The sequence below is a fragment of the Centroberyx affinis genome, unplaced genomic scaffold (genome assembly GCF_046629955.1).
Source record: "Centroberyx affinis isolate AG114_WGS23_722 - 3 ecotype Tasmania unplaced genomic scaffold, CSIRO-AGI_Caff_v1 ptg003466l_1, whole genome shotgun sequence".
NCBI lineage: Eukaryota > Metazoa > Chordata > Actinopteri > Beryciformes > Berycidae > Centroberyx > Centroberyx affinis.
Genome location: NW_027281429.1, coordinates 111,854 through 124,584, shown reverse-complemented (window position 1 = coordinate 124,584; position 12,731 = coordinate 111,854). Strand labels below are relative to the sequence as shown.

The following is a 12,731-nucleotide window of genomic DNA, read 5'->3' as shown; positions in this document are numbered from 1 at the left end:
TTTGGCATGGCGTGCTTTAGGTATTACAACATCACTAGCACCTGAGTCACTTGATCTTGTCATCTTGAGATGTTTTCTGCATGCTAGGGGAAGGCATATGGACCTATGTTGTGTGAACTGCACTACACCACTAATAATGTAGGATCACTACACTAATACTAATTGAATAAATTGACTTCGCCATAGATATTTTGTTTCATTCATTCATTTCAGCAGCTACAAACATCAATCAACTGTTCATTTCACCTATTTGGGGGACAGTGGTAGGCTGTGCGGGAAGGAGAAGGGCAGGCTGCGCAGGTCAATATTTGAGATGGCTTTATGAAACGGGTTGTTTGTTTATGATAGTCAAGCGATGGGGAAGGTGCAGCATCGGTGCAGGAGATGAGGACAATAAACTACCTGGTCAAAGAGACAGACAGGCTGCCTCAGGTTATATAACAAAACGTGTTATTGTTTAACCATACTTGGGATCTGGAAGTTGGGATCTGGAAGTTATAAGTCTATGTGGCAAGTTGAGAGAAACAAGTAGAGTACGTTAAAAACCAAATGAGACTTTAAAAAAGCTCACACTATGGAATATACATCTACCAGTGACAGGCTTGTGTACACGGTAACCTTTGCATCAATGCTACTTTGAATGAATAGACCCGGCACGCACTTCTCATGGGGGCTGTGCTTATGTTGTTCTGATGAGAATCACAATGCAAAAACGCATAGGTAAACAAGGAGTGGCTGTTGCTTAGGAACAAGCGGGCTTGTAAAGTCGGCTCTGTGATACGAGAGAGACAGAGAGAGGTAGAGAGAGAGAGGGAGAGAGCAGGTGGGCCTCATTCACCACAGTCTGACAGGACACAGGCTGCAGACCAGGCCTAAATACACACTCCTATACATTTTCAAACTGCTACTTCCGGTGTAGTAAACTGCTGTTCCTGAGTGGCTGACAATCAAAGAACTGAAATGTATACGTTTTATAAAGTATTACTAGCATGAACTTCCTGACTCCATTGCTGAGAAAATGGAGGATAATGATAATTTTACTACTATTACTACTACTACTACTACTACTACAACTACTAATACTACTACTAATAATAATAATAAATACTTTAAAACAAAAAATTACAAATGTAGTTATAAGGATGCAAATAGTCATGTTCCCAGTAACATGAGCTACTCAGATACTCCAGATAACAATTTAAGGCTAAGAGGAAAGTGAAATGACTGTTTTGGTGTGAATGGAGCAACACTAATGAGCAGCACTCCTGCAGAGATAGTCATTAAGCTAAAGGGTGAGTAAGACTTGCAAGTTCTCTTTCAGTTTCCACTGGGGTTTTGCTTGATGGGCAAAAGAAAATGTCACTGTGTATCTGATAATCTCAAAGTCAGAGTAATTTTGTGCAGCTGTTTGTGTGTCTGGGTGTGTCTTCTTCAATGGCCATTTTAAATTCACCCCTGTAAAACTTATGTGCGTATATTCTGTATGCTTAGAATTACCTATTGGCTTATTATTAAAATGAAATTAAACATTTTGCACATGTATTTTATAAAAAATAAAATATGTGAAGGCCCTTTAGTCTGCCTTGCAATGCTCTCATTCTGTCATTTGCCCATGTGTCACATGTAATACCTCAGACACCACTGATCCAATTTTGATTAAACTTGGGCATATTATGCATCTCACCACTGTTTTCGCATTTTGAAATCACTGATTGGCCTAAGTGGGGTGCTCCAATTACATCAACGCAAGGTGACATATTCAAACCTTGATACAGCCTCAGGTTTGATTTTGGCAGAGATAAGCCCACCTTTCTCAGGAATATGATTTTTTCTATATTGTCCAATTTGTGTTTCTATTTAGAATTTGGGTGGAGATAAAAAAATGAATACAATAAAATGAAGCTTGTTTTCTACAGTGGCACAAGACAATCTTGTAAATGTTTCTACCCTGTGAAAAGGGCACATGTTTCCTTTCATCAATTACATGAAGCTGTCTGTGTTTTAGTGTTGTTCACTCCATCAAACCTGAGGTTCAGCCCCCTCTTTTTCCATGCCTCGTGTCCACCTCACCGGCCACGTATAACAACTACTTCTTAGTAAGGTGCCATCTTCCTTGTATCTTGAATCTGACGCCTTTGAGGCTAAATTGAATTCTTTCTAAGAATCCTTTAATTTTTAAGGTCATCAACTATTTCAAGAGCATGGAGGCGAAGGTGATAAGAGGAAAAAAAACAACATTTGAATAACATGAAAGTAAGAAGCAAAGGGGGGCAAGGTGTCAAGACAACAAAAAAAGTTAAACTCCATAACTAAGACCTTTCCACTGAGACAGGAGTTCAACAGATCAGTTGAGTCTCAGTGCTGCAGTCATTATGGGCATGGCCAGTTTTCCATATGACTGCCTGCTGAAGCCTCCAGACACAGACACCATTGCAGCTGGGTGTCTGGGACGAAAGCCTCCGAAAAACCATGTGGAGAATCCATTTCCCTCTGTGCCTGGGTCAAAATGCCTCATCGCATCAAACGGCACCGCACTGATGCCAACATAATATTGAAATTAGCAGCGTGGGGGAATTTGCATTAGAAACCAGCTTAAGTACAAGGAAAAGCTTATCAAACTTACTGTATTTCACTGATGTGCGAGGATGCCAGTTTTCAGTCCAATGTGTCTCAAAGTTGGGACCCTATTTTTTTTTTTGAGCCATGTTACCTCATGCTGGGTGGAACCAATATAACTGGAAAGAAAAACAAGGCGCTGTGAATGCGTTTTGAGGCCAGAGGATTATATGGTGCTAAGAAATGATAGCTGGTAGCTGGAGGAGACGTACATGTACTATACTCTACCTCTATATTTAGAAATTACCATGCTTCAAATATGGCAGAGCCCTTCAGTAGCCTATAATGGAATTTTTTAATGAGGTTCTGCACACTGGTTTTATCTGGCACGAAGCAAACTTGCACCTCAAACCTGCCTCCACCCACATAAGCACAGCATGTAACTTTTCTGTGACAGATAAACTTTTATCAAGATACTGGAACCATCAAGGTTTCGATTGGAAGTGGTTTACTTATGATATCATTGCTCTACAATGCAGTTTACGGTTAGAGTTATGTTGATTGTGTGCTGTTAAAAGGCAGGTGTTTTTCACAACCAACAAAAAAACAGATCTCAGAATATATGGGGAGCACTTTGCATCTGTTTTTCTAGTAAATTCAATATGATACACTGTGTTTTAGCTATACTATGTTTAATACACAATATATCACGGTGGAACTACTTAAAAGTTGGTGAAAACTGCAGCAATGACTAGAGGAAAGTCTTGCTTTCTGCTAGCATTTTTCTCAGCCTTCCCTTGCCAGAATCCGTGCCCTGACCGGCATGATATGTTGCATAATCAGGAGTGTTATCAAAAGGTGTGACCTGATATTCCACATAACACCTCTCTCTCTCTTGCTCAGAACATGGCGCTCTTGTCTTTCAGCCATTTCTGCCTGGAGGGGTGATATGAGCTGAGTACACCTGCCCACTCCTGGGGCCTTCTGTCACAAAAAAAGGGGCAATAAGTAAGGGGGGGGGGGGGTTCACGCCTGTCAGGGATTCTGGTGGTTTCAAGGCAGGGGAAAGGTGTTAATGTGATGAATTAGCAATGAAAATTTGCTGACAAGTCTTGGTAGAATGATGTGACATGTGCAACTTGGTGGGTACATAGAATAGAGAGCATTCAGTGTCTTTCCTGTCACTCTTCACTATACAGAAACCATTAAAGCAAAAATGAAACAAGGAAAAAGATCTTTGAAAGTCCTAAACCAGCCACTTCATATTTTTGGAGTGTGGTCTTTCTTGATAACTGAGTAGGCCAGTGTTGGAACATTAATTCTTCGGAAACGATGCTGAAGAACAAGGAACTTGCAGAAGAAAAAGGATCAGGCTCACCACTGCAAAATAAGTGGTATTTTTCAGGACTGTAAACTGAAATCCTTCTGTTCTGGGTTCAGACTCACTGCTCGCAGCTCTGGTTCTGCATGTACTTCAGAACAACGGGCTGCCAGTCGCAGCATGTTCTGTGTCTGAGACAGTTGCAACAGTGGGAGAAATGTTGCTCAATCGATTGTTTTATCTTTATTTATCCAGGGAGGGTATTCTGAGTATACCTGCTATACATTAAAACAGATATACTGTACATACAACCGGGACCTGTCCAGTATAACTAAGTCTTTGACTGTCGGCCACTGAGCTCCAGCTGCTTTGAGTTAAATGCCTTGCTCAGTGGCACCTTGACAGTAGCAGCTGAGGCAGAGGAGACTGTTACACATTAACTTTCCCCACCCAGATTTCCCCAGCTGGTCATGGGATTCAAACTGTCAAACTTCCAGTCACAAACCCACTTCTCTGACCTTTAGGCTTCAATCCACTCCAGAAATAGAGACTGGTATGGAAATGAAAATGGCTATGAAGAAATGGAGAGACTGACATGGAAACATGATGTAAAGCCATCTTTGAACAATATGACTATCCAAGCAAAACATCAAAACAGGACAGGGACTCTGACATGACCAATGGATGTGACAAAATGTGCGCAATGGAAACAATTTCTCTCACAGGATTTCTCATATTATTAAAATTTTCCTCAAAGGTTCATTAAAGGTTGATGAGCGTGGGCTGACATCAAGCAATGTATGGCTATTAGTTTCAAAGTCCATTGGTTTTCTGCATCTCTCTCATTCAAGGGGGCAGGTAAGTTTAAAACCGGAGGTGTATTAGAAATTACAGCCAACTGACAAAAGAGAGGGTGGGGGTCACAACCCTTCCTAGAATTAGCAAACCAATATTTCATGCAAACCATTTTACACACAGAAATCTCCCGAGGGATTAACAAATGATTCTTCACATAGGCAAGATAATGTGGTAAACAAAAATGCCTCACAATGTTCTTAACATCAGTTATAACGACTGCAAATATAATTGCAACTGGGCGGCTACTACAGTTAGGCCTCCACCAGGTTTCCACCTTAAGACCAAGCAGGGTGAGTTCAGGCTTATGCATTACATATGCCACTGATTTTCTACCAATGCAACATTTAGGCTGTGCAATTATATTTTTGCAGTTTGGTTGCCAACAGACATCATTTGTCAGTAAAGAAACAAATACAAATTGATCCTTTGATAAAACAGTTAGTACCTGACCTTGTCAAATCCCACTTGGCTCTGTGTTTATTCTATTCCAGGCATGGACTTGTAACATAATAAACTCAACAGACCATATTCTTTATTTTTTCAAATGTTGGCATGCTAGGTCTGTGCTAATAAACTCCACCCCTCCTCCTCTTGTCCTACTCTTGCAACTCCCCCGTCATCTTGGCCAAGCCTAATGATCTAATTACAGGCTAAGACTTGTTGACTTTGTATTAGAGGAGCCAACCTGACACTACTGTCCAGCCTCCCTTTCTTCATCAGTCTCTCCTCCGTATGAGAGACACAAAGCCCCACTAAACAGCCCCTACACACAGTGCCAGTGTGCTCATCTCATTGCTGTGTGCTCCCAGGGAGTTGATCTCATAGCAAAAGCTCAAACCTCTGAGGCACCAGGGCCTCATTTACAATCCAAATCAGGGTGGGCGAACAGTATGATTAGAAAGTTAGGTCACATGCAAACTCATACCTACTTGACAACAGACCTATTCACTTATTGGGTCATGTGCTGATGAAACTGCAGGTGTTAAACACAAACGCAGAAAACAATTTTCTTCCACTGTGTGTTCAATTGATCCAAATCTAATAATGGCCTAAGCCATAGAGTATCTCTAAAGTGATCTCTTGCCAGTTGCCTGTCTTCAGCCCCAACTGCAAGTTACGTCAACAAAATCAATTCTGAATGCCAATCTGATGAAGCAATCAACTAGCATACGCACTTTGCATATGACTAGATGAAAAAGTCAAGATAATGGAAGGCCTGGTTCAGGTTTTTCCAGGACAGTTGCACTGCTCTGTGCTCTATACTTTCATTTCAAGACGATTAAAAAAAACTGGGTGTGAAATATGAATGTGGCTCAAACTGTGACAATGTTTGTTCAGTGATATGTGCACAATGTCTTGTGTGGACCACAAGTTTGTTAGTGCAGAGTGGATTTCTGGTGAAACAGGAAGCATGCTTTTATCTCTGCTGCACTGAGCAACTTTTAGAAACAGATGCACAGCAACACTGGGTACAATAATTTAACTCCTTAGTGGAAAAATAGTACTTTAGGTACAGCAAACTGAAAGGGACCTAAATAGAGGAAGCGAAATACCATGGTTTAGACTCCCATGTGAATTAAAAACAAAACCTGCAGGTCCTCACATTACAAGATGAGCAACATTCTGCACTGATGAACCGAAGATATTTTGATGCATCAAGCAGCGCCTGAAGACCGGAGAGCAGCAAGAGCAGAGTCAAAACAAGTTGCTGTCTAGTTCTGAAGCATTTAACCTTTTTGCTAACAGTGGTATTAAGATTGACAATCATGAATCATAATTGACATGGAAGATAATTACTGGTATTGCTACACCATGAAAAACACGTGGGCTTGGTCAGGGGGCTTGCAAAACATTGTTCCCTCCCTTGCTACAACGCACCATATAAGGCAACAATTCATAAGAGAAAAGCAACAATCAGACATATCATCAGAAGAACATTCTTCAAGAAAGATATCATTTTCTCAAAATGAAAACATGAAGTATCAAACCTATTACTTGATTTCACACTAAATGTCACGTCATGTCACAATGCAATGGGCATCAACAGTATTTTAAGAAAAGTGTGTATGATAGGTACATTCCAATACAGTTCTTTCAGCGAATGCTCAAAATCTAAAAATCCTGCAATTGTGGCATTATGAATACTGTTCTGCTGTTTCCCTGAGCGATGCCTGATAAAGTCAGAGTGGAAAAAAAAGTCTCTAAACTCACTAAAAGTTCATTTTAACAACGCTATGACCTGTTGAATTTTGCTTCAGAACACACCTTGAATTTGTCAAGTGTGCTAATGTAAAATGGTAGAAGGACAATTAGCCAAAGGTGCACATTATGGCGACCTAGTTACCTAACTGCCTGTCCACTTAGAAGAACAACTTCTGCTTTTTATTATGCGGGGGAGAGAGAGACAGAGAGAGAGAGAGAGAGAGAGAGAGAGAGAGAGAGGGAGATTTAAATATACATACATATATACTGTATATATACTGTATGTATGTCTAATATATATATATGTATATTAAATCCATATATATACACATACACCATCAAAATAGGTCAAATATGAGGAGGAGGAGAACAATTCAACACTAACCTCAAAGACACAGGATTCGGGTGTCAAGATCCATTATAGCAATAGAACAAGTGCAGGATCTCAGTAACCAATAAAAATCAAGAGAAAAATAGACAACAAAGGCGAAAGGGGAAATAATCCAAGGTGTGTCTCCAGAGTGCAGAGGGGACAGAGCAGTCTGAAGGTGTGGACCACTGACCCGACCCACACCTCTTTCTCACAGCGATAAAACAAAACTGGAAAGCAGGGGGGGAAAAAAAAGAGAACGCAATGGCTGCTGTTTGAAACAGAAAAAGGAGAAGTGTAGTGAAGCAACTTGTCCTCTCCCTATGAGTCACGCAGCACTGCCGCCATTGGTAGAGGAGCCCTGGGGCACAGTGCTCGCACCTGGCCAATCAGGGATCAGGACGGGCCCTAAATGCAAATCTTTTCAGGTGAGTTCTGCGGCTGCTGGGGATTGGCCGGGGACTGTGGCGGGGGAGGGGAGAGCAGAGAGGTCCAACCAGTGGGCCACACCTTGAGCGGAGTGAAAGACGACAGATGAGTTTCTCCTGCGGAGGAGGGGAGCAAATACAGTTGGACAGGTATGCACTCACTTTAGACTTTGACCACACAATATGGAGCAATCTGGCCACAGTGATTAAAATCTGTTGGACAGATCAGAAGAGAAGATTGCATCTATTCATGTCCCATTAAGAAGTTTGGAATGAGCTGTGTGTCTAATAGCAGTGTGAAAGAGAGAGAGGAGTTGTTCTCCTTGCAATAAAAAGCCCCATAAAACTACTCCTATGTTCAACAACAGAGTGAAGTACAAAGAAAAGAGACTATAAACATCAACAAAGTCTGACTGCACTTAGGCACCGCAGGTAGCCCAAAAATACTCTTTCTCCTGTTCTTCCTCCTCCTCCTCCCCCTCAAGATTCAACCAGTCACACACAGCTAGCTGATGATGCACACTGGTGGTCAAAGCTCCTGTTGTGAACTACCACATTCAAATTTATCTCAAGCTACCAGGTGTGCATATCTCTAAATGAATCTTCAAGTTCTTATTACTTCTAATTCTGGATTTCTCAGATCATTTTCACCAGCCCACATCTTGTTAGCGCCTCACCAGCCCCCCACCAGAGGCTGTAAGGTTGTGCAGATATAGCTGACACTTGATACGAATCTTTATCAGATATGACACCCCTAACAAACAGGAAGTGGTGGTCCGTGACGAAAAGTATGCGTTTGTATGTGCATTCACACTCCTGTGTGTACAATAGCACGTATGTGTGTGTGTTTTTCCGTTTTAGAGAAGCTCTGTGTTTTATGTTTAAGCAGGGACAAAAAAATGAGTAACAGAATCTCGGTTTCAGAAACAGAATTCAGACAAAAACACAAAATATCACAGACTTGGGAGGTTTCGGGGAAATACAGAAATAATATTTGTTTTAGAAGTATTTGAAAAATGAACACAATAAATTTAAGCGCAGTTGCAACATGACAAAAGAGGCTTATTTAGAACAGACCCCCAAATCACCCTCTGCCCTCTCCATCTCCACCCAGCGCTCCAGTCGTCACATTAATTCAACCTGGCCTAGCTTCAGTACAATTCAGCGCAGAGTAGAAAGAAACTGTTTTCTTCAGAGCAAATTGATAGCCTTGCTGTGAGGGAAAGTTACACCAAACAAGTTCCATTTATCACTGCCTCTGGAAATACTGTCCACAACCCAAATCCTTGGAGGCAACTGTTCAGCTCTTGTGATATACACTCTTAGGGCTAATGCATTGCAACACTACTAAAACCCAGGACAACTATGTAAACACACCAAAATACACACACATGCATGTACACAAACAGACATCAATCTTACATTACTCGCCTTGTGTAAACCTTGCGGATAAACAGAATTTCTGTGCCAATCAGTTACAGGACAGTAGTCGGAGCCTCGTGGAGAGCTGCATAACTTTTAACACATTCCTGTTAATATTAGCGATGTGTACTGAATCAGTTTGATTAATGTTGTGAATAAGGCATGAGTCTGTGCGAGTGTGTGTGTGTGTAATAGGCAATTGTGTTGCCAAGACGTTGTCACAATGAGTAAGGTATTTTTCCCCTCTATAGATCCGGTAACCATGCTGAATCAATTGGTTCCTAGAGGCTTTTCTTTCAAGTCTACCATTGATTCTCTTTCTTTAGCTGATCCTTGTTCTGGATCTTATAAATCAGAGAAAGAAATAAAGATCTTCCATTCATACATGCACATAGATTATCTGCATGGAGACAAAAAAAATCAAAAAACAAGAAAGGGAAATGTTTGCACCAAAGTGATGAAACTCCTTCCAAGTTTTAGTATGACAGTAAGCCCTGATTCATATTTTACATTCCATTTTCTTACAAATTTCCCAACATGGCTTGAACTGCATTGCATTCCAATGATCTGTTAATTATGGGTAAACAACTGTCCCCTTAAGTGTGATGACGATTTCGCCAACAGAAACTCTGTTAAAAGGCAGTGAGAGCACTTCATGACTCTCTCATTAATGAATACTAAAGAACACACTTATTCCACTTTGAGCCAGTATCATCCAAGCCAGCCAAGTCTTTCTGGTTCCCATTTGGGCAGCAAGGTGCCCCAGTGGATACAGAAACTGCCCCATGACTGAAATGTCACAGCTTTGATCCCAGTAACAGCCAATGTCCTGTAAAAGTGTCTCTGAGCAAGACAGTGAGTGAATCCCTATCGGTCACTGATTGTAACTCTAGGTAGGAATTCCTAAAATATAAATGTAAAATGTGCTCATGTCAATATGTGGCTGTCTACCAGATATAGTAGTGCTATTCCAAAAGCCTAAAAAAGTGTATTGTATAAATATTATTGCCTAGTCCACTGGTTCAAAATGAATTCAAACTATAAAACGATCATTTGCACAGAGTCCAAAATACCTGCCCTATGCAGTCTAACTTGTGTTGAATATGCTTTAAATGACATGCCTCAACAAGGAAATTCACACTATGACATACAGCAGTAGAATATATTCCTGTATCATCCATATTCACCGTCGTTTACAATGTCAGTTTCTGAAACCACACAAATCTAAGGGGAGAAATGATTTTAAGTATGTATTGTTTATTGTCTGAAACCCATCCACATGAGAGTAAAAACCACAATGAAAGGCATATTCTCAAGAGTACAATAAACAATGTTTCCCTCTATCACATTAAACAAAAAACAGCTTACACAGTTTATGTTGACGTTTAAGGGAAGACCAGTAGACTGTATCCTTACAAAATCACTCTGTCCAAAAAGTTGTCCTCCTATTGAATATCAATAGCAAAGCATGAGAAAGTGTTTGATTTGTGTTTGCTTGATTACATCAGACAAGTCTTTGGTCTGTTGTTTATCGCACTGGGAGAGGCATATTCATCGCCTCAAATCTAGACTGTTAGAACTGGACTAGAACTGTTAAGGATCATGAATATAACATGTGAATAGTGTTTTATTGTGGATTTTCACTTTACCAACACGAAAGAGACCTGTTTGCACTTATTCTCTCATAACAATCCATTAGCCTTCCCATTATCTTTCGTAATATGGAACATAAACTCACCCAGATTTGCACAACAAATCAAATCCACACTCTAGGGAAAAGCAATACAAAAAATGAAGATGTTTAAAGTGCTGGTGCTTCAAGACATGTCACTGGGGTGAAATTAAACCCAGGCCACAGTGAAAAAACGCAGAAAGCATGCTCTTGCCTTATTCCCAGAATGGTGTATTAGCTAGAGCAAAACGGCCTTGATGTGATCAGTACAAAGCCATGTGACCCTGCTGACTAACCAAAGGGACACACCTTTCCTTTGCAGCCTAAAAATAAAGGCCACTGGTAACTCTCATGCACTAGTTCTGCAAAACAGAGGCCAACCATAACAGAACCAAGCCACAAAGCCCCCATTTTCTGTGGTTATGCCCCCATTAAAAGGCACAGCACAGCAATACTTTGCATCAAGCAGCCAGTGTGGTTCAGGCCTCAAACAATGAATTTCCTCTGACCGAGAGGAGAGACACTGTGAAAGCATCAGATCCCTCGTTGCATGATGTTAATGTTCTTGCTTGTCTGTCCCAAAATTAATGTTATTTTGAAACATCAAATTCACATTTTGCAGCATATTACTTACATAATTCATCTGTCCATGAGTAAACCTGTTAATGTGGCAGCATTTCAGTCAGTAGTACAGGTTATTATTACAGTAACTTATAAGAGAATAAAGATTCTAGTCTGATTAGATCACAAAATCAATTAATAACCAAGTATTATCCTGGCCTGAATGCTTACATGGGTCAGAGAGTTTATCATAGGTCAAAGTTTTACTTAAATTATGTTGTCCCATAGTAGGACTAAGTGCTCACTGCTTTTATGATTTTTGTTTTCACTTTGTTTCCCACTTGAATCATCTGACACACTTTATCTTTATCTAGGCACGCCCTACAAATTTGTATCAGACAACATGAATGACTCCCTTTAAATAAGAGAATTCAAGAGTTATTTTAGAGTGCCATGGACTCTAAGGCTCTGAAAACCTGAGAAACATTTTGAAACAATCTAAACCTTGAGGACTTGTGATATGGGAGCCTTTGGAGGACGGACAGAACTATTTGTGTAGCTTGGAGGTCAGCTGATGGCTGCTCTAGTCACTCAAAAGACAGGGAAGGCTTCAGTGAGGCTGTCAGAGGCCGGCTAACAGGATAGATGTGCACCCCATGGGAGATGCAGACTGAGGCAAACAAGAGGGCAGCAAGGTTTTAATTAACCCCACTGAGATGAACAAAGAATTATTATTGTATGCAAAAACACTCAAAAACTCTCTCATGTGTAAGTGGTGATGAAAGAGTGAAAGCGACCGTAAATTGATCAAAAAATGCAAAAAAAATCACGATCACTGAGATAAAAAAAATAGAAAATGCCAGTACGTTGAAGCCAATTTTTGTTGTCGTAATAACCTTGAAACAGACAATGGTTGGCTTGATTAGACTTCCTATTATTGCTAGACAGCGGGTGTGAAGACAGCGTACACACCTAAGACTACTGTGAAAACGCTCTCATTCTCGGACAGTGAGCGGAGATGACTCACTGCACTGACTGAGCATGACTATAACCATACAGACCCAACAAAGTGGCTTGTAGGTGTTTAACTATACAGACAATGCATTCAACGCACAATAGCCCAGCCTACTGTATACTGATTCATTCCCCGGCAGCACAGAATGATGCACCAGAAGCCTTTTAGCAGAAAATACTCAATGACCAGTGTGTCACTTGGGCTAATATGTGAGCTGAACCTTGCACATGCTTGCAAATTACCTTATGGAAATATGTCATATCGGTTAAGTGGAGTGGAGTGGATTCAGTAACCTAAAATTCAGGCACTACCATAGTATTCAATAT

General features: G+C 40.7%; 1 protein-coding gene across 6 annotated transcripts in view; it reads right to left on the bottom strand.

The window, feature by feature from the left end:
• Positions 1 to 12,731, bottom strand: part of elf1 (E74-like ETS transcription factor 1) — a 38,393-nt gene that overhangs the window by 20,873 nt on the left and 4,789 nt on the right. For 4 of the 6 annotated variants that reach the window (XM_071539541.1, XM_071539542.1, XM_071539536.1 and 1 more), the window contains exon 1: positions 7,323 to 7,617. The exons of 1 other annotated variant lie outside the window; for it this stretch is intronic. The gene's annotated coding sequence lies outside the window, so the exon portion shown is untranslated. Of the gene's footprint in view, positions 1 to 2,623; positions 2,709 to 7,322; positions 7,618 to 12,731 lie in introns of those variants that run through there. One more of the 6 variants, XM_071539538.1, reaches the window with a different exon arrangement.